Here is a 22,381-nt window from a genome sequence, read left to right as displayed (position 1 = left end):
GAGGTGGAGGTTGTTTAATTGCCTGTAACTGTCAATTACCAGGAAATTCTATACACTAGAGCTTTTAATTCAAAATAAAAAATATTATTTTGAAAAACAAAACAACCAAAGCCAATGGAATATTCGAATACTGTATTTTCCTTACACAATTATGGATCCACACCCCTTGTTGGAGCGCTCGTGTGCAAACACAACGTGCAACGCCGGTTTAGTTGAGCAGAAAGCCGAGTTTCAGCTCGTCATCCGTCTCCTGGACGAAGCGTGAAGCTCCGGTATAAAAGGCTCTGCCAGCAACTTCCACCACGACGGCCTCGTAGCCGCCACACGTTGTCTCCTGAACAGAAACGAAGGCATCAACCAAGCAGGCGGTTCTTTGTTGCAACAGCCATCAACGTCATAAAGGTATTTAGAGGGCGTCCAGTCATTAATGTCATTCTGAACCGATTCCACCTGAGCAGGCAAACTGAGGGATTCATTCTCAAAGAGATGTTCATACTTCATGCTGGTCAGAAGGGAAACGTTTAGTGTTCAAGATGCATTTCCTACATCAATAAAAACAGACATTTTCTGTGATGCTTGAGTTGTACACGCCTGGGTATTTTTATTCATGATATATTGGGCAAAAAGTCAGATGAAAAAAAACAAAGTGATCTTGATTGAGCATCAGAATCCAGATGTGCCTCAAACTTTAATCCATTCTGGGCGATCACATAACCGGCTCCAACTCTGGTGCCTTGACGGCTCGCCCTGTGAACCGGGATCCAGTGGTTCCACTCTGAAAGGTCCTGGCCTGGTCCAGCTGGACGAGCCCTTTGTGATACTGAAGAGCCACTCGCGCCGTCACACCAGAACCCGTGGGGCTCCGGTCCACCTGCGACCAGGTTTATATCGGTTTAAAACCTCTGGATATCGAATCGCTCCGTGTGTGTCCGGTATGAGGCGGCCTCCCCACCCGAGGTACCCGAGCGTCTGCAAACACGCAGACATTGGCGGTGGCATCGGAGGAGAAATCATCTCTGCCATCGGTGAGGATGGTCCCATAACAGAAGGCCAGATCCTCACTGGTGGGGTGGCGGAACTTCACCTGGAGGTCAAACGGCTCTTAGAGAGACTGAATGTAAGATCAACCCGTTTCTCGTACGCATTTGTTTTTCTCTCACGAGGAGCAGAAATGTTCCTCTTTGGGCTCTCCCACTCGCTCTGAATCATGGGTACTGTAGTCTATTGCTCCACCTGAGACTTGATGGCGTCGGTCACGGCCGTGGCCGCGTCCACCAGATCTCGCGTCCTGGACTTGGACACGTCGAGGCCGAACCTCTGGGCGCCGACGAAGGCGTAGAAGGCTCCTCCGTAGCTGATGTCCACCGTCACATCTAGAAGGACAGGTCCCTTCATGAGTCCCGCAGGACACGTGGACCTCTCTAGGGATCAGTTTCACGCATCCTACCCGTAGCGCAGACGAAGGCTGGCACGCTGTGAAACCTCACCGCCCCCGTTTTACCGTCAGAGTACTCGACAAACGCCTTCACCAGCCCGCAGGGGCAGTGGATGTTCACTTGGGTCTCTGGAGACCGGGGGGACGCTCCACCAGTCCGTAGTCCACGGCAAAGCGTCCCAGGGCGATGACGGCGTGTCCACACGTGGTGCTGTAGCCCTCGTTGTGCATGAACAGCGCCCCCTGTCGGCCTCGGGCAGCTCGCTCTTCACCGTAGTGTCCCCGGGGCTCGAACAGCAGCGTCTTCCTGAGGTGGTCCAGGTGGTCCCGGGCGTAACGGCGTTTGGACAGCACGCCGTCCCCCTCGACTGCTGGGTAGCCACTGAGGACTATCCGTGAAGGGTGTCCTCCTGCGTGCATGTCCACCACTGAGAACTCGTCTCCTTCGTGAGGTGGAAGCTGCAAGTCCATCTCCGCACTCATTTTAGAAAAATTTAAAAAAACATTTTTTTAAAACAATGCTTTAGGACAACATTTATGAACACGGTTTTACATTTTTAAAAACATAGCTAAACTCATTTTATGAAATGAAATTATTGAGTGTGTTTTTCTTTTTGGGTGATTGATATTTTCTTAAAGTTATACGAGGAAGGACATGAAATCCCACGCAGAGGCCAAAACACAAAAAGGGAAACGCTGATAATCCAATAATAGCACGTTGTGTTTGTCTTTATTATAATTATTAAACCCTTTCATGTCTTTGTTACGTCACATCTCCTCCATGAACTTCTTTCTGAGGACTATTCCAAAGTGACGGTTAAAGTTCTTTTGCAACTTTTCGACACATCTCGGGATTGACAATCATTGTTGATCACATGAATTAGGAATCAGAAAATTAACTCTTCCAGCTGTAATTCCTTTTACCTGGTGGGTAACGAGTCTTCGGACTGAAACAGCTCGACGCACTTTGTTTTTGTCAATGAATAAACGTTACGTCACGTCATTTAAATGAGACATTAGCGCCGCCTGGTGTTCCGGAGGACGGACTGCATGCGCGACATTAACACCTGTATGGCATTTCTTGCCATTCGGTGGAGCCAGAGATTAAAGTTTGATCAGAGTCGGGAGGAATGGAATTAATGGCAATTTAATGGATTAACGGGGAATAAACTGGGAATTTTCCAAATTGAAGGTTTGCTCCACATAGGGAACCTAAATATAGTTGGGGAAAGTACATTTTAGCATCATCTTGACTAAAAAAAACAGATGCTTCCTGTATGGCTATTGAGACCACGCCCCCTACACGCACTGCGCATTTGTGTTATAAAGAATTTCCACACTGAGAGAAATGAAGGTTTATTTGGTTAAAATAATCTGCGACACACAAAACGGCGTTGGGTTCTTCTGGAACCCGGAAGTGACGTAGAGCTCCGGTCTTTATCAGCTTTTTGTTTGTTTCTTTACATTATTGGGGGGGTGCACCGTTCCTGGAGGTGCTGCAATACCAGGTCGATGCGTGGAGTGGACGGAGCAAGCCCCTATTCCATCTCCCTGCTCCAAAAATCAATTTAATATATGGTCCCCGGGTAGGGGACGTATCAGATATTAAACTGATAAGAACAGATTTTTTTTTTTTTTTTTTTCGAAAAGTTTTATTGACACTTAATACTCATATATACATTCATATAATTCTTTTCATATAGTATGTGAACACAATTCTGTAAAAACACATCTAAGACATTAAAATTCTGCCTTAAAAGAGGTTATACAGATAAAAGTGTTTGTGAAAAGATGATCTTATACAAGTTAAAACTATGTCAAATATCCTTAAAACAGTCTTTAAAAGAGGAGTGCATTGTTTAAAAGGCTCTGCTGATCTTTCAGTTTGTGCCGGAGCGCAGTGAGTCCCTACCAAGGGGAACTCATCCTGCTCCTCCAAACAGCCGGTCTGTCGGGGTCCTGCCCCGGTGCCCAGAGGAGATCCCCCGCCCTCGTGCTCCTTCCCGCCTGCCTCACCCGGAGAGCCAGGCCGCCGCTGCTGTGTCCTTATTTTCGTGGGTCCAGCTCCTTCGTCCGAATGGGCACAGAGGCGATTCTTCTTTGTGGCTGCGTCCGCAGCCTTCCGCCTGCAGCCTCAGCTGCTTTGACGGTTGCTGCCGCCATCCGGAACGCAGCCACGGGGGGGATCTGCATGTGCTTCCTTACCAGCAAGTTTCTGGAGGTCCAGATGGCGTCTTTGATGGCGGTGATGGCGAGCCACTGCTTTGCGTGTTCTTTTGCAGGTACTTGTTTTTGGTTCACTCCGTAGAGGACCAGTTGTGCAGTGAGGACCTCCCTTGCTGGCAAGTACGGGAAATTCAAGGAGCTGGCCATTTCCCACAGGTCCACAGCAGCGCCGCACTCCCAGAGCAGATGCCTCACCGACTCCGGGGCGCCACAACCCGGTCGGGGGCAGATCGACAGTCTTGCCATCCCTCGGGAGTGCATTACGGACCTGACCGGGAGGATCTCGTGGGCCACCATCCAGGACAGATCCCGGAGCTTGTTTGGAAGAGCAGGATGGTTCACGTTGCGCCAAACTGTTTGGGGTTCGCCGAGTGCAAGCCCCCGCACTGGACTCACCGGCTCACGCTCCTGCACAACACATAAAAGAGAGCGATGGCTGGTTAAAACCGACAACTCCTCATGTTCCAGATTAAAATTCATTAAGAAATTTTTAATCGCAGTGTAAGCTGGTGGCAGGTTAAAAGACACAGGAACTTTAAGATCAGTGGGTAAAATCTTTAAGTGTCTGAGGTAGGACCCCATCCAGAAGCGTGCCATGGCCGCAGTTTTTGGGTTTCTGGATGGGGCTGTGGCTGCTCCAATGTGCGCTGTGGTGTACAAGGACGTTAAAAACAAGGTCAGGTCTGGAACCCCCTTGCCTCCTTTCTCCTTTGGCCTTTTTACCACACCTCTCCTCAACCTTTCCCACTTGGATCCCCATAAAAAATAAAAAATGGCTCGTTCCAGGTCTAAAATCACTCTCCTCGGAGGGGTAAAAACAGAACTGACCAATAAAAGCAAAGGTAAAATCACGGCTTTAATGATTAAAACCTTCCCTTCCATAGTCAGTTCCCTTAGTCCCCAATACCCCAGTCTCTGCCTAACTTTCCCTACCACGTCTGGCCAATTTGTATGCCCTCCCCCATCCCTGTCAAATTTAATCCCCAGAATCTTTTGGTCAGTCTGAGTCACAGTCAGGGGCAGTCCTGTACGTTCAGTCGGTGTCCAAGGGCCATAAAATTGGGCTAGCGTCTTGCTTCTGTTCAGTTTGGAACCAGAAGCCCGCCCAAACCAGTCAGTCAAGTCCAGGGTCCGGTTGACAGATAAAAGGTCAGTGCATAAAACGTTGATGTCATCCATGTATAAAATGCATTTGCTACTCAGTCCCCCGGACCCTGGTACTACCACCCCGTGGATTTGTGGGTCCCTTCTCAAGACCTGTGCCAGCGGTTCGATGCAGATTACATAGAGGAGAGCGGATAACGGACAACCCTGACGGACACCGCAGTTAATCTCCACTGCTTTTGTAGGATCCCCGTTAACCATGAATTTGCTGGTGATGTCTTTGTACAGCAATCCCACCCAAGCTATAAACCTCCCTGGAAACCCCATTTTTTGCAGTACCTGGAACAGGTACTGGTGCGAGACCCGATCGAAGGCTTTCTCAAAATCTAGGTTTAAAACAACTAACCGAATATTCCTGTCTCTCGCAAAACAGATGGTGTCTCGGATCAGTACGAGGCTGTCGGTGATCTTCCTCCCCGGGACGGCACAGGCTTGATCCGGGTGAATCAAGTCTTCTAAAACAAGGGACATCCGAACTGCTAAAAGTTTGCTAAAAAGTTTACAGTCAAAGTTTAAAAGCGTGATTGGTCTCCAGTTTCTAATGTCAGTCTTGTCTTTGTTTTTAAATAGGAGGGTCACTATCCCTGTCCTAAAACTGTCAGGTAGCCGATCTAGTCGTTCGAATTCCATAAAAACAGTCAGTAAGTCAGGTGCTAAAAGATCCCAAAATGTCAAATAAAATTCCAAGGGAAGTCCGTCTTGTCCTGGGGACTTCCCTTTCGTAAAAGCTTGTATGGATTTATTTAACTCTAGCATGTTAAAATCTTGGGATAAAAGCACACTGTCACTTAAAACCTGTTCAGTGGAATCTAAAACTTCATTCAAGGTGTCAATAAAAACAGGTTTTTCTCTATACAATTCAGAATAAAAGCTTTCTATATGCTCTCGTATTTCTTTGGAAGTATTAAAAGTGCATCCGTTCGGGTCCTTTAGTTTTAAAATTGCCCCTCTTTTATTTAAAATCTTTCTAAAAAAGTATCGCGTGCACTTTTCCCCTTCCTCTAGCTGCTTCTCCCTGCTTCTTAAAATGACACCTTTACTGTGGTTATCTGCTAAAATTGACATTTCACGCTTAATATATTTTACCTCCTCACTAAAATCCAAACCTTGTAAAGTTAATCTAAAATAACGCTGCAGTCTTTTCTGCAGTCCCATCATGCGTCTGTTTTCCCTATCTTTCTTTCTCTTACCTGCCTGCCTAAAGAAAGTCTGGGTCCTTTTTTTAACCATTTCCCACCATAGTGCTCGTGTATCGTAGAAGTCTTGGAGGGTCTGCCACATTGTGTACTGCTCCCTGTACTGACTAACTAACTCCCTATCTTCTAGAAGGGAGCAGTTGAGCTTCCACAGACCCGTCCCTACAGTCACACCTGAAGAGAGTGAGAGGGTGCAGGTCAGCATCGAGTGATCTGAGAAGAAAACAGGGATTAATCTAGCATCGGTGGGTGGGCAACCCCGGGTAAAAATGTAATCTATGCGAGAGGCTCTGGTGCCGTCACCACTGGTCCAGGTGAAGCCCTCCTCTCTGGGATGCATGGATCTAAAGCAGTCAGTCAGCTTAAAATCCTTGCAAATTCCCTGAAGTAAAACCGACGTCTTGTCTATTTTAAAATCTGTCCCTGCTCTCTTCCTATCCTGCCTACTCAAGATACAATTAAAATCACCCCCTACAACTAATGGTGCCCTACCTAGCATGTGGGACTGCAGGTCTTCTAAAAAGTCGTACCTGTCGTTTTTGTCATTAAAACCATAAACATTTAAGAGGTTAAAATCCTGTTCCATAAAAGTCAAATGTGCTAAAAGTGCCCGACCGTGTCTCACCACAGTGCTGCCCTTCACCACAATCTGAGGATTTTTTACTAAAATGGCCACTCCGTCATTCTTGTTTTCGTCTGATCCGCTCCATATAGACGGGAGTGGCCACATCTCCTCCCACTGCGTGTACCTCCTTAAAAACGGAAGGTTGCATTCTTGAATTAAAAACACATCTGACTTAAAATTGTAAAGGAAGGATAAAACACTCTGTGCCCTCACCCTCGACTTCACACTCCTGACATTAATTGTCGTGAAGGTGAGGGTCATGAATATGGTTATTAAAAACAGGTACAACATTTTAAAAGACAATAAATAATTAAAACACTAAACCTAGTCGTACGTGTCCGCCAATATTGTAACAGGATCTCATGTCATAATATCCTCACAGTCGGGAGGTGAACTTCGAGATCCTGTCCTCCGGAAAGCAATATCTGCTCGCCGTTCCAATGGAGTTGATTGCAGTGCAATTGTTAGGAAGGAACACTGACCTGGTGAACCGGAGGGGGGGGCTTCGTCCTGCTCCACAGAGGAACTGTGAGAGCCTGGCTCAGCCCTTCCCCTCTTCTCCAAGGCTTCCTCAGCCTCAGAGCTCGACAGTTCCGATGCAGTCCTCTTATAACAGGGCCGGGCATTGGGGAGGCAGGTTTCACCGGACCCCTCTTCACTCACTGTGATAAGACTTCCAGTGGAGTCCTCACCGGAAGAGCTAGGTCCAGCTCCACCATCTGCCTGACTCTCCCCAGCAGGCTCCCCAGCAGGCTCCCCAGCCGCCTGGCCCGCCACGGCAGGCTCCTCGGCTCCCTCTGCTGGGTTGAGTTCAGGCCCCTCCCCTTTTCCCGCCTCACCGGGCTCTCCTCCAATCACCAGTTTTGGCGGGAAGTTTGAATTTCCCAGCCCCGCCCCTTCAATCAGCACTTTGCCGCCATTTTCCGCAGGTGTGTCGGTCATTGTCGGTCTGGCCTTCAATTTGTTAGCAAACGAGTTTGGGCAATCCCTGAAGAGATGAGTAGTGACTCCACAGAGATTACACTTTCTGCCATTGGTACATTCCTCAAAAGTATGCCCAATCTCTCTACATTTACCACAAATGATGTGCGGACACGCCTCAGCAAGGTGCCCATGCTCACCACACTTGTGGCACAGCTTGGGCTGTCCTTGATAGTGGATGTAGCCCCGGTCGTTTCCCAGGACTATCATGGACGGGAGATGCTTCAGGCCCTGGAAGCCCTGAGGGTCCTCCCATTGTTGAATGGGGACCCTCCAGGCACAGTTCCAAATGCCATCCACATCCCTCACTTTGGTAGCCTGTCCTTTGACCGTGCAGTATCTACCCAGCCAAACCAAAATGTCTCCTGCGTTCACCATTTCATTGAACATCCTGACAATAACCGTTTTAAGGCTATTGTCAGTCAGTTTCTCAATTTCGAACACAGAGAACTGGGTCTTCACATTTTCATACTTCATCCAAAACTGTTTCAGTAATAAATCGGACATAAAACTTACGTCAAAACCTTTGTTAAAAGGGAGGGTCAAAATACAATGGAGGTCATCTGGCTGAAAACCTAGGGCCTGCTGGATTAGCTTCCTGGAGAAGTCTAGCCTCCCACCCTCCTCCCTGAATTTAAAACGCACACTGTGGTGCCTCCGCATGCCGGCACGTGCAGCCGACATGGCGAGAGGCACCACCAAGAACAATAAATTAGCTAAGAACAGGCAAAATACAATTTAAAATATAAAAAATGTTAAAACTTACCTTGAGGTAGACCTAAAGTGCGAGTGGAAAAAGTGCCAACAAGCAAGTAATGTGCAAAATACAACAAATTAACACAGAAACGGAACAATATCCTCCTCTCAAGCTAAGGGATTTTTCCAATAATTTGGAAAGACCTTACTGCCAAGGAGTGATCACTGTCTTAGCCAAAAGGCCGAGAAGCGATAACCGGAATAGGGTCCGAGGCGGGGGGGTCTTCCGCCGCCCCGTCCTTCTCACTGACGGTCCGCAGAACCGAGTCACGAACCGGGACCGGATCCGGGTCGCGTGAATAACGAATAACATAAAACACAGCGCAGTGAAGAAAACGTCACAGTATCGCTGAGAAAGAGAGTTATTTTAGGAAAGTGGGACGTTACCCACAAGTCTGGGCGACACTTCCTGGTCACGTGATCCGCGCTGAACCAACGGGAACGCAAAGCCACCGAATCGCTTTGTTTTTAGGGGTTTTTAACGCGTAAGAATGTTTTTATCCCACAAAACCTGACGTGACAATACTTTATATACTTTATATAACAACGTAGTTCGGCTGCAGGGGAACAAAAACGAGCTTTTAATGACATAATGCTTCATTAAACGTGTTTGTGACGTCATCGCTCCTCATTACCTGACAAAAGAGGATAAGAATGCAGGTGAGGAGGGAGGAGGGAGCTGCAGGTCACGCAAACACAAGAGAAGAGAGAAGAGAAAAATAAAATATCAAATGGAGCAGCAGGATCCACCGTTCCTTCTGCAGCGTGGACCTCTGACCTCTGACCTCCGCAGCTGGTCCAGGTGGCGTCGCCAGATAGCGTCTGGAGCCACTTCTTCCGGTGTCGACCAAGGATCCCGGCCTGTCTCTGATTGTGCCAGAAACCCACTTGTGTTCTCCACGGTAATCCCTGGCAAGCACAGCCTGTCCAGTTTCCAGTTGCCGTGTTTCTCTGGCGGGTGTCCTTTTACCCTGCTTCATCCGACCATCCATTACCGTCCATCGTACATTCGGCTTTAGTAAATACAGTCTTGAGCGCAGCCCACGTCCCAGGAACAACAGAGCAGGACTTTGATTTGTAGCAGCATGAGCGGCGTTACGGTCGGCAAACAGGACGTTGGCTAACGTCTGCCGTAGAGAGATAGGAGCGTCTGCCACGGCAAACCTCTCGGCAAGCCCATTGGTAGCTGGATGTTAGGGGGCGGAGTCCATTCAGCTTCAGGAACATCTGACATAGACTAGCTGTGAATTGAGGACCATTGAGGACATCACCGGCTCCGCTCTGTCCCGGCTTCAGTCCTCCCTCACAAACCGACAACAGTTCATTCACTGCTCCTCCTCTGTAGCCCCCCCGTTTGCAGGGTGTCCCCCAAGGTTTGGTGCTTGGTCCTCTCCTCTTCATCCTCTACATCCTCCCGCTTGGCAACATCATCCGTCGTCACTCCCTCCGTTTCCACTGTTATGCTGACGACATACAACTCTACATCTCCACTAATTCCATGGACTCCAACGTCCATTCCAAACTCACCAGCTGCTTCAATGACCGCAAGACTGTGAAGTCTTTCCTGACCCGTTGTTTGACGCAGCCAGGAATGCAACCGACGCAGTGCAACCGACGCAGTGCTCTAAAGGACCTTTCACACGAGCAGCTGCTTACGGGCACTGTTAGGGCAACTTGGGTAGAACCTTCAGAGAGGGAAACATGTCTGAATCAAGGAGGTTGTGCACAGACAATATATCTTTGGGAGAACATCCAGCCTCTGTTTTCTGGCCACCAGAACCTCCTCTGTTTTCAGGCTGGAGTGTTTTGCGAGTTCATTTAATTGTGATCCACTCGAGTAGTTCTCACTTTAGGACTGCATGCCTTTTAGTAGCTCTGCATCTACTGCAGAATCTTAACTCAAGCTCGCCAACCATCCTATCCAGGCAAGAGAAAAGTAACTCTCTTTTCACTGTGTCTGAGTTCTATTCAGTGCGTGAACCTGCAGGTTCCTCCAGGTTCTGCAGGTCTCTGCACCTGATTCAGGGAGACTGTGGGTGTGGCACAGGGCTGTGGTTCTCTCATACAGCTCCAGTGGCGTCGTTAGGCCTATTTTAGGGGGGCTGAAGCCCCCTAAAATAGGCTTAAGCCCCCCTAAATAATTTTGGGTTGTTTTATAAAAAAAAAAAAAAAAACTTTTTTTTTTTGTTCAGTGACCAAAAAATGCGGACATATTCTATTAAAGCCGCCAGAATATATGTTTAAAGACATGTAACCTGCCATTATTTACTTAAATCTGATCATGAATCTGTTTCCCCTCACTTCATGGCGTAAGGTAGAGAACCCGTTCCACCTGTTCCTATAGAGAATGCCCACATCACTGTAACTCCAGTCCACGTTTTCCCTGTAACCGCGCTAATTGTAGGACGTCGGTCCCTGCAGCGTGTTTGAAGCTTTAGGAGAAGAACGTGAACGGATGGATGGAGAATGGATATAAGAAAGTTTTTCAAGAAAGTAAGTTTATCACTGCTGGTAGTAACATTTAGTTACATTTATGAGATGAAGCAGGAGAGATTGGACAACCAGGCGCTGCGTATGGCGTACCAGAAGCTGGAAGACGAGCACATCGAACAACAGGAACAGAATTCGGACACTCTGGAATGGCTGCAGGCGTCCAGGGAAGCAGACCTTCAGAGATCCAGCAAAGGGATCGCTAAACTCCGTGCTGCTCTCAAATCATCGGAAGATGATTGTAACCGGCTCCAGCAGGAGAAATGAGCTCTCTTAGGAGAGCCAGAGAATGTCAGAGTTCACCATGAAATTGAGAAGGTAGGCATTACAATACTGCCCCCCAAGGGTGGAGTAATTTATTGTTATTTTATTGTTATTGTTAAATGTTGATGATTTATGTACTAAAGACTTTCAACGGAAACAAGACCGCAAGAGCTTTTTTGAAATGCTCCTCTTAGACAGGATGTTTGACTGTACTTGTACTGTAATACATGCTACTGTGTGACTGTACTTGTACTGTAATACATGCTACTGTTTGACTGTACTTGTACTGTAATACATGCTACTGTTTGACTGTACGTGTACTGTAATACATGCCACTGTTTGACTGTACGTGTACTGTAATGCATACTACTGTGTGACTGTACGTGTACTGTAATACATACTACTGTTTGACTGTACTTGTACTCTAACATTCTATCTCTTAAATCTATTCATCATGTTTATCACCATCAGATGCAGCAGGCTCAAGAGGCGACCGTTGCCAAGGCAGCGCTGACGGAGCTCCAGCTTCGCTTGACGAAGAATCATGGGACGAAGCAGGAACACGAGCACCACGATACGGAGGCTGTGGAAAAGCTGCAGGCGGAGAAGCAAGCAGAGTTTGAGCGGTTCACTACATCGATCGCTAACCTCCGTGCTGCTCTCAAATCATCGGACGATGAATGTAACCGGCTCCACGAGGAGAGCTGGTGTCTCTTAGAAGAGGCAGAGAATGCCAGAGTTCACCACGAAAATGAGAAGGTAGGCATTACAATACTGCCCCCCAAGGGTGGAACTGTTTGACTCCTTCCCTCAAAGCATGCACCTCTTTGGCCTCCTTCAAAACGCATCTGTGGAGTAATTTATTGGTATTTTATTGGTATTGTTAAATGTCGATGATTAAGGACTTTCAATGGAAACAAGACGGCAATGGCTTTTTTGGAACGCTCCTCTTAGACAGGATATTTGACTGTACTTGTACTGTAATACATGCTACTGTTTGACTGTACTCTAACATTCTATCTCATAAATCTATTCATCATGTTTATCATCATCAGATGAAGCTGACTCAAGAGGTGACCGTCGCCAAGGCAGCACTGACGGAGCTCCAGCAAGATTTCAGGAGACAGGAGAACCGCAATAAGGAGGCTGTGGAAAGGCTGCAGGCGGCCAAGCAAGCAGAGTTTCAGAGATACCGCAAATCGATCGCTAAACTCCGTGCTGCTCTCAAATCATCGGCCGATGATTGTAACCGGCTCCAGCTGGAGAAACGCTATCTCTTAGAAGAGGCAAAGATGGCTAAAGTTAGCCATTAAAAAAAGATGGTGAATCGTACTATATAGCGTTCTGAATTTATTTCTTATTCATTCCTATTTCTTATTGTATATATGTTATTGTTGTGTGTGTGTGTGTGTGTCCTTGAGTGCCAAGAAAGGCGCCTTTAAATAAATTTTTTTATTATTATTATTATTATATTTTGTGTGTTTGTTTTCTTGTTTTTTGATAGTTTGAGGAGCAACAGCTTTGCATTAAACCTATAGCTCTGACACTGCTTATTGACAGCTCTGTGAATTCCCCTCTCCACCAATCGCATCGTCTCCATGCTGAACTGATCACTAATCAATAGCGTTACTGGTAAAAAGTAACGAGTAGTGTAACTTGTTACTTTCTCATTTTGAGTAATAATATTACTTACTTACATTACTTATTACTCCCTGCCAAAAGTAACTACCGTATTTTCCGGATTATAAGTCGCGGTTTTTGTCATAGTTTGGTCGGGGGTGCGACTTATAAATCGGAGCGACTTATATATGCTTTTTTTTACAAAGTCTGTGAGCGCAGAGACAGTAGCCTACACATTTCTATAACAGGTGTTACAGGGAACTCTGTGACCCGTCAGAATCTGTGGGGGTTTCTGGAGGCTCAGAGTTATCTGTCACACCTGTTATCTAAAAACACCAATTAGAAGGGCTGATTGAAAATGGCGCCGAAAAGAAAGTCATATTCCGCGGCTTACAAGCTTCAGATAGTGAAATATGGAGCCGAAAACGGCAATCGAGCAGCAGAAAGAAAGTTTGGAGTGAGCGAAAAACTTGTAAGGGACTGGCGAAAAGCGGAGGTTACGCTTACTGAAATGAAGAAAACAAAGAAAGCTAATCGCGGGCAACAAGCTAGGTGGCCGCAGTTGGAGGAACGAGTTCACGCATGGGTGCTTGAACAACGTGCTTCTGGGAGAGGTTTGTCAACGGTGCAGTTGCGTCTCCACGCCCAAGTGGTTGCCAATGAGGTGAATATAAACGGCTTTGCGGGAGGACCTTCTTGGTGTTGCCGCTTCATGCAGCGCAAACGCCTCTCTATCAGAGCAAGGACGACACTGTCCCAAAAACTGCCAGCGGACTTCCAAGTCAAGGTTGACAGTTTCCGCGCGTTCATTGAAAAGCATGTAAGTGATCACAACGTGACACCGGATCATATTATTAACATGGACGAGGTCCCCCTCACTTTTGACATCCCCATGGGCCGAAGTGTTGCAGAGAAAGGGCAAAAAAGTGTGAATATCGTTACAACTGGTCATGAGAGATCACACTTCACAGTGGTGCTGGCATGTTGTGGAGACGGATCAAAACTGCCACCAATGGTCATTTTCAAACGAAAAACCATGCCAAAAATCCAATCCTCCTCAGTTGAAATCGCCGTGAACGAGAAAGGGTGGATTGATCAAGAAATGATGAACTTGTGGCTTACAAAGTGCTACAATAAGCGACCGGATGGCTTCTTTAGAGCACGCAAAGCTCTGCTTGTGATGGATAGCATGAGAGCGCACATCACACCACAGTTAAAAAATAAATTAAAATTTTTCAACTCCATACCTGCCATCATCCCTGGAGGCTTAACCAAAATACTCCAGCCACTTGATATCTCCGTGAATAGGAGCTTTAAGTCAGTTTTGCGTAACCTGTGGGAGCAGTGGATGACGGATGGAGAGCACAGCTTCACGGCAACCGGGAGAATGCGCCATGCAACTTTCCTGGAAGTCATTGAATGGATCGACAAAGCATGGGCTTCAGTGACAACCGCAACCATCCTGTCGGGATTCAGAAAGGCTGGAATAATTGGAACTGCAACTGACGACGAGTCTGATGTAAGCGACGTAGAAGAGGAAGCGGCGTCTTGTCTACCTGCCGAGTTGGGGGAGTTGTTCAAAAGTGACACCGAGGATGAAGATTTCCTTGGATTTCGTGATTCGGAGTAAAACCTGATATTTTGGTAAACGTGTTAGCATGTTCTTTGTGCTATATGTTGTTTGGTGTTGGATTTTATCAAATAAATTTTCCCCAAAAATGCGACTTATCCTCCAGTGCGACCTACATATGGTTTTTTCTTCTTAATTATGCATTTTTTGGCTGGTGCAACCTACAATCCGGAGCGACGTATAATCCAAAAAATACGGTAAATACTTTTTAGCCTGTCCTTGAATCTCTACATTACTTTATGTGACTGTGAAGAAAGGATCAGGATGCGACAGAATATCTTTCGGAAAAGAACAACATGCCAGAGGGTCGTATAAATGGTTTATTTTAAGTGTGCAATACAGAGAGCCAGTGATAAAAGCGTGAATTGTTAAAAAATATATTCATTCATATTTGCAACAGTCTTAAACGCCATGATGCTTGTTAAAGGTTATACAATAAAAATACGTTTAAATTCGGAGGTACAGTGAGGTTCAAATGCAAGAAGTGATTCTCAGATCAGTGGAATGAACAGTTCTTGGCAGGCTCCCTCACCATTACACATAAAATAGTTCTCAAATGCAGGTATGTATGAAAGTCAGAATGTACATCCCCACAATCCATCAGTTCACACCATTAAAAACCATATCTATTGCTGTAGCTGGTATGGTGCTGCGTGCACATTAAAAGATTACAGAATGAGAAACCTAATGAATACATTAGGATGCGACATATTGTTTTATTCATAAAACAGAAGTAAAAGGATCTAATGCAGTGAAGTCAGCTGCTTAGCAAGTTCTCCGGCCTTTGTACTCTCTATTTGTTCTTGGCAGCTAGTGGTTTGCGGCTGATCTTCTTGGTCTTATCATTGCTCTTTGGGGGTTCTGGGTTATTTCTCTGTACCCACCCACGCAGGCAGGACTGGTACTGGGGTGAGCTCATTGGGCCACTGTACCCACAGGGCTGGAGCTATTTCCTCTTATCCTAAACCGGGGCAATTAACCCATTGTTCATTTGTCTTGTCAGGCGTATAAAGTTAGCATCTCAGTAAGCATGGCTGCTTTGATCAATAGACTGCAGGTGGTTCTCTATAGTCTAATGGCTCCTTTGGCCAAAGGTTGGGCTGGCACACTCATTCATTCCACTTTGTGTCGACTCCTCTTGTTAAAATACCTGGAACAACTGAAAAATGCAATTACAGTAGTACCTCAGCTTACGAATTTAATCCGTTCTGGGAGTAGCTTCGTAACGTGAAAACTTCTTAAGTAGAGACGCATTTTGAATGTAAATGCACTAATCCGTTCCAAGCGCCGCAAAATTATGATATTTTTTTAATAAATCATAAAAGCGCATCAGAACATGAAACAAATACATGTTAAAATTAGATTACCGCACAATAAACATAAAACGAGAGGCACATCATGTAAAAAAACCAAAGAATAAAGGAAATAAAAATAATAAAAATATTAATTTACCTTTTAGCTGTTATTTTTTGTCCTCTTTGTTTACTGGTCCTTTGCGGTGTTTTCTGCCTCGCGTTTCTTGAAAAACTGATCCAATGACGTCTGCTTTTGCCGGCTTTTGACAATCCGTCGGAAATGTGCGAGGCAGACGTCATCATAATGAGCAATAGCCCGACTTGTCAACACTTTTTCCGGGTGACACGAGGGGGACACGAATAGCGTGCTGGGATACACGCATACGCAACGGGTTGCCAGGCAGATTTTAGGCGATAGCCAATGGCAGAGCAGCTACGAGCAGCTATTTTTGACTTTGTATCCTGAAGTGAAAATCGTAACGAGAGGCAATATTTTCCCATTTAGATACTTCGTAACCTGAAACTTTCGGATGTAGGGACATTCGTAAGTAGAAGTACCACTGTATATACTTATAAATATGGTCAGTTAACATTACATAACGGAGCAGGTCTATCTCTGTGTGTGTGTGTGTGTGTTGTTTATAGCATGAAAGAGGGGGATTTGTTGCTAAAGGACAATAAGAGATGGGAGGCTAATTCCTATTGCAAATTACAGCATTACAGTTCATTCTGAAAGAGTGTGTTGCATAAACTGATTGCGTCATCTCTTTGTTTAAGTGTTATTGAGATTTTTTTGTTCTTTGCGTGTCATTTAACGTTGTCTGCGTGACTCAGTTCACGTGTGTGGTGCAGTTATTTACAAAGTCGTAGGAAAGCAGAAATGAGACACGAGTAGACGTGAACGGTGTGAATTAAATGAGCAAATCTCACATCAGATACACAAACACATGTAGGGGTGGGGGGACAGCTGTGTGATGCAGAAGCTTGCCGGCTGTCTTTGTGTGCGTCCGGATAATGTTGTGAACCCAGACATGGTAGTATTATTTGTGTTTGTTTTCCGTGCAAACTGAAATTAAATATGGAAATGGAAAGCATCAGTGTCATGACATGCAACATTGAAACAAGATTCAATGAGTGAGCATCGGCTGCAGCACGATGAAAACAAGCACACCAGCTACACCAGGGGTCGGGAACCTATGGCTCGCGAGCCATATATGGCTCTTTTGATGATCGCATATGGCTCGCGCTCAGATAAAAAAAAACAAAAAAACCTTTTTTTTCTGTTTTTTACTCGCCTCGCCCGTGTTGACCGCAGCTGGTTTGCGCGCCCAGGTCGTGTGTCGTGTTTTTTGTTGTAAGTAACTTGTTCACTTGTGTCTGGATCTTATGTTCCGTTTTCTTTGCGGCACCAGACAGTCGGCGTCCGTTAGTAGAGCTTGTGTTGCAGGGGCATTTTGCATGGCTGGCATTTTATTGTGAAAAATCACAGAGCGGAAGCACGCTGTCACGGTTCCGCCCTGAGCCTGGGCTGCCACTTTAAAAGTAGGCCGGCATCCCGTCGTTAGGGGTGGGTGTGGCCAGCTGTATGCACGGTGGCAAGAGTGGACTTTGTTTGGCTCCACCTTAATTCCAGATTACTACTATTTTAATGTATTCTTACCTGGGACCTTCTTTTGGAATAAATGCGTGAAAAAGACGGGGCCCTGCGTTTGCTTCAAGAGGGCAACACTTGCTTTTTGGTTTTCTCTCGGCTGTGTATTATTACGTTGGGCTCCAGCCGCCCCTCGTCCTGTGTGCAGCTCCAGGTGTAAATGATCAATTCAACCATCGCACCGTCTCTGTTCTCTGCTTTCTGGGGTCCGCTCACGTTAGTCCGTAACATTCAGAGGCTTATTATACTAGTTTTATTACCTGCTTACCGCTTATACTGACGTTTAGTTGAATTCACGTTTAAAATATATTATATGGCTCTCACTGAAATAAATTTCCAAATATTTTGCTTTCATGGCTCTCTTAGTCAAAAAGGTTCCCGACCCCTGAGCTACACCCTGTCGATCCTCCTTTATAGTGTTGCCGATTTTATTTTTTCAAAGGATTTCTTTTCCCTTCTTGTTCAAATGATCTAAGCGATGTAGGTGGATCGACCGCGTTTGTAAATAACTTGCCAAAGAGGGTTACTGCATGGGCACCCAAAAAAGTCTTCCAGCCACTCCTCTGCTTGCTGGGTTTGGGCCCCCAGTGCGCATTATCTGACTCAGTGTGGAAGTGCTTTCAAGTGAGATGTGAGATCAGGCTGGGATTGGGCCTGTCAAGAGGGAGTTCTGGGGCTTTTTGCCTCAGCCCAGAAAGTAAGCTGATAACATATAGATCTACGCTTAAAGGAAAGTGAGGCTGAAGGGAGGGCCAGGATGACGGCGCTGAAGGGGAGATTTCTAATAGGTCTGTCACTGATGATAATAAAAGGCAGGACAGCTTTAACCCATATGAGCAAATTCCATGCACTGTACCTCAACAAATCCCCCCAAAACAAAAAAAGATTTAACATGCCTCCAGCACTTGACACAAGGTCATTTTGCATTCATGGTGTGTTCTGTGGGAAAGATCAGGGAAGTCTTTCTGGCAGGAGTTGTTTTTATTTTCAACTCAGAGTTATAATTTGTTATGGTTTATCTTAATGTGACACATCTGAGTGTCTGGAAACCCGATAGAGAATGTGTGCACCTGTAGAGGACACATTTTAAACCTGTTAGTCTTCAAAGGCCCGCTAAGAATCATTACACTTTAATTTTTGATTTTGGCCCCTAAAGGACACTCACAGGGGAGAAAAAAAACATGACTTTACTCAACTTTTGACTTTAAATACCAACAACAAAATTCACAGGGATTCCGCAGACGCTGAGGAGGAGCAGGGGAAGCCAGCCTGAAACACAGGAGCAAACACAAGGAAGCACAGGAAGGACACGCTTTTTGAACTGACAAAAGAAGTACATACACAAACTATATAAACAGGGATAATGAGACGGTGAGAAACTGGGATGAATATTCAGCGGGGAGCAGAAGAAAAGACACAGAATTAAGTCCCTCAAGAAAAATAAACCTTCAAGCCAAGGAAACACTTTCATGACAACAAACTTTGTCAATATTGTATGTTTCATGTATGAAGTTTACACAAGTTGAAGTTTACAGGACAGGTGAATACTTTCTTCCTTACACATGTAATAGCAGTCTCTTTAGTTGTAAGGTGAAGTCAGGGATTCAATTTAAATTTTATATGCACGTGTAAATGTACCACTGATTCCATAAAATATATTTATTAAAAATAAAAACATTATTTTTGGTAGAAATTACATTATTTGTGTGCTTCCCTCAGTTTGCGTACCCCCCTCACACTGACTATTTTTGTCTATAAATAACTGACTGTTGCTTTAAGTGACATCACAAAGATTAAGTGACATCATTTGAACCTCTAGCATCCAGGAGCAAAGAAAGCAAGTTCTGACATTCCTTTCCATTCCTTTTTTGTTGTTTTGTCATGTTGGATGAGGTCCGTCAAGCTCAATCTAACCACCCCTTCACGCAATATTGAGAGGGAAAACAGATTTGTATTAAAAAATGTCCACTATTAATGTAAAGAAAATGAAATTATCAATTGAAAGTATACTCACTTATAGGTCAGGAAATTGATCACATGGAGAAAAAAGGCCATTTTAGGATGAATTTTACCAGCCCGTCACATAATTTATTGTGACGGGGTGGTTCTTCAACTCACTCAGAAAACTGTCCAAATTATGTAATAATGTAGTTTCAACACATAATTAAAATCTTAAAGGTCCAATATTATGGAAAAACTCACTTTCCCCTTCTTTCTACACTATTATTGTGATTTTGGGTCCTTATCAACCCAAAACAGCGAAATAAACCATCAAGCCAATCCTTCGTAGTTTGTGTAGGTCTGTAATCAGCTCCTGAAATGCGTCTGGAAGAAATTACGCTCGCTGTGACGGCACAGCGGGCAAATGTGCACTAGATGTGTGTGCGTCCCCGTGTCTGTGTTCTGCCCGTCCACGCTCTGCTGCATTTTCCCTGCATCAAGTTTAATTTTGGTGGTAATGTTCCGGCGAAAATGGGCATGGTAGCGTGCATGCAAGCGTGCTCGATATGAACGACTCTTGCTTCAGGGTTTAGAGCGTTTCTTACAGAGCCGTTTGATACAGAAATGACGGACGCTGTCCTGCAGCATTGGTTTGCTATTTTGACCAAATCACAGAGTCATCTTGTTAAAAAAAAATGGAAATAGACTGAAATGGTTCAGAAATTAATGTTGAATAACGTTCTCGTTTTGTGGACTAATGAAGGGAGTATGTTTTATTTCTAATTTTTAAGTCGATCTATATTTTTTTTGTAAAAACAATGGCACTGTTGACATGTGAAATTCATATTTCACAGATAATGATCATAAAAATGAAAAAAAACTGATTAAATATTGATGGTTTCCGAAAAAGGACATTTTACGAGCAGTAAAACATTAGATTTTATTTATTTTTTTCATGTACCATCACTCAAATAGTGTACATATTGTCCGTGACGGAGCGGTACAAAAATGGCTACAAGGTGTAAATCAAATGGATATTATTAATAAAGAGTTTATTCCTGAGGTGGGAAAATATGTTTTGTTGGAGGATTAACATGTCCTTCACGTTGTGGGTTGTGCATGAAAATTTGGAAATGGCACCCGTTTTGGAGAATGACCCTGCCCTCAAAGTGGAGGAGCAGCGGCTCTACTCCGAGCTCCTCCCGGATGACTGAGCTTCTCACCCTATCTCTAAGGGAGAGCCCAGCCACCCTACGGAGGAAGCTCATTTCAGCCGCTTGTACCCGCGATCTTGTTCTTTCGGTCACTACCCAAAGCTCGTGACCATAGGTGAGGGTCGGAGAACGAAGATCGACCGGTAAATTGAGAGCTTCCGCCTTTCGGCTCAGCTCTCTCTTCACCATGACGGATCTGTGCAGAGTCCGCATCACTGCAGACGCTGCACCGATCCGTCTGTCGATCCCCGCTCAATCCTTCCCTCACTCGCGAACAAGATCCCGGGTACTTGAACTCCTCCACTTGGGGCAGGATCTCCTTCTCTGTTTCTGCCCCCCCTGATGTGTACACATTTCAGCAAAGTTCACTTTGGAGCACGCTTTTTGAAGATGGACAATCTGGCCAGCGTTCTCCTGAACCACTTCTTTTTCTTCTTCTGTGGCTTCTCTTCAGGTATTGGCCTCTGAAGATCTTCCAAGGTCCTCATGGCGTTGGTGTTGTCTTCCTCTTCCTGCTCCTCCTTCAAAGAGTCTTCCTCTTCCTGCTCCTCCGTCAAAGAGTCTTCCTCTTCTTGCTCCTCCTTCAAAGAGTCTTCCTCATTCTCTGCCAGAAGGGGAGCCTCGTTCAAGCCTGAGGTTCTCTCTTTGTCATTTTGCTGCGATGTGGAGGCCATGTCTTTCTCCGGTTGCTCCTCTTCTTTCCCCAACTGAAGGTTAGTCTCTTGAGGAGGAGGAGACGACTTCTTCTCCTGCTCATCCCAGCGACGTTCCAGGTCCTTCAAAGCCCTCTTAGTGCTGTTGTTTTCCAGAGTCTGTTCCACCATGGTCTTAGCATACGTCGCCACCTCCTGTGAAGAATGATGAATATATTTATTAGATAGAATGTTAGAGTACAAGTACAGTCACACAGTAGCAGGTTTTACAGTACAAATAAAGTCAAACATCCTGTCCAAGAGGAGCATTTCAAAAAAGCCCTTGCGGTCTTTCCGTTGAAAGTCCTTGGTACATAAATCATCGACATTTAACAACACAAATTTCACAATACAGATAAAAATAAAACCAATATTTAATTACTCAATTACCTGTAGCAGGGAGGCGTTCTCCTCTTGGAGTTGGAGATTCCGATGACGACACTCCTTCAGATCATCTTGGAGCTGAAGAATCTCTGTGTGCCCCACCTGAAGCTGGGCTTCATGTTCAGCCTGCATTCTCTCCATAAGCGCCTGCCACTGCGCGTCTCTCATCTGAATGGAGATGCTCTGACTGTGGAGTGCAGCCCTGTTGTGTTCCTCCTGCTCCTGCTCCAGACGCTTAATCTCTGCTTGCATCTTCTTCACTTGTCTCTGAAGGCCTTTTTCCGACCTCACATCGCAGAAGGTGACAGCATTCAAGTCCAGATACTCGACTGGACATATTATGCTTTCTTGCTTGGCTTCATGCAGCTCTCTTTCGACATGGCGCATATTCTCCTTCAGGAGCTCCTTCTCGGCACTCCAGGAGTGGCCATCTTTCTTTGCCTGAAGCTTGACAAGGAAAACCATCAGCAGCTTGCCATTGAGCTGGACGTTGAACCTCCCCGCATGTTTGCTCTGGGAGAGGCTCACGGAGTCATCCTTCAGCTTCTGTCTGAGACGCTTCTCAGCCACCGCCATTGTGTGCATCGTTTCCTGCACTTGCATGCGGAGGAAGCGAAGCAGATCCTCCTTCTCAACTTCGGTGTTGATTCTGTCCGTCATTTGGTTCATTTTAATGGGACTATTCAAGTTGCGTTGAAGGTGTGTCTTCTTCTGGATGTTAATTTCACTGTTACCAGTGTCTGGACCTGAACCTGGGTCAAGCTTTAAATATATTTTAAGCTTGACCCATTCCTTTGATGTCTGGCATAAAGACATC

General features: G+C 45.5%; 1 non-coding gene and 1 pseudogene across 1 annotated transcript; both read right to left on the bottom strand.

Moving 5' to 3' along the window:
• Window positions 1–208: 208 nt before the first annotated feature.
• LOC137914675 (trans-L-3-hydroxyproline dehydratase-like) lies at window positions 209–1,906 on the bottom strand (annotated as a pseudogene).
• A 1,000-nt stretch (window positions 1,907–2,906) lies between these two features.
• Window positions 2,907–3,089, bottom strand: LOC137914681 (U2 spliceosomal RNA). Its single transcript, XR_011106418.1, has one exon. It is a non-coding gene; the product is annotated as a U2 spliceosomal RNA (small nuclear RNA).
• Window positions 3,090–22,381: the final 19,292 nt, after the last annotated feature.

This window comes from Brachionichthys hirsutus, unplaced genomic scaffold, assembly GCF_040956055.1.
Source record: "Brachionichthys hirsutus isolate HB-005 unplaced genomic scaffold, CSIRO-AGI_Bhir_v1 contig_405, whole genome shotgun sequence".
In the NCBI taxonomy this organism is placed as follows: Eukaryota; Metazoa; Chordata; class Actinopteri; order Lophiiformes; family Brachionichthyidae; genus Brachionichthys; species Brachionichthys hirsutus.
This window is presented reverse-complemented; position numbering and strand designations above follow the sequence as displayed.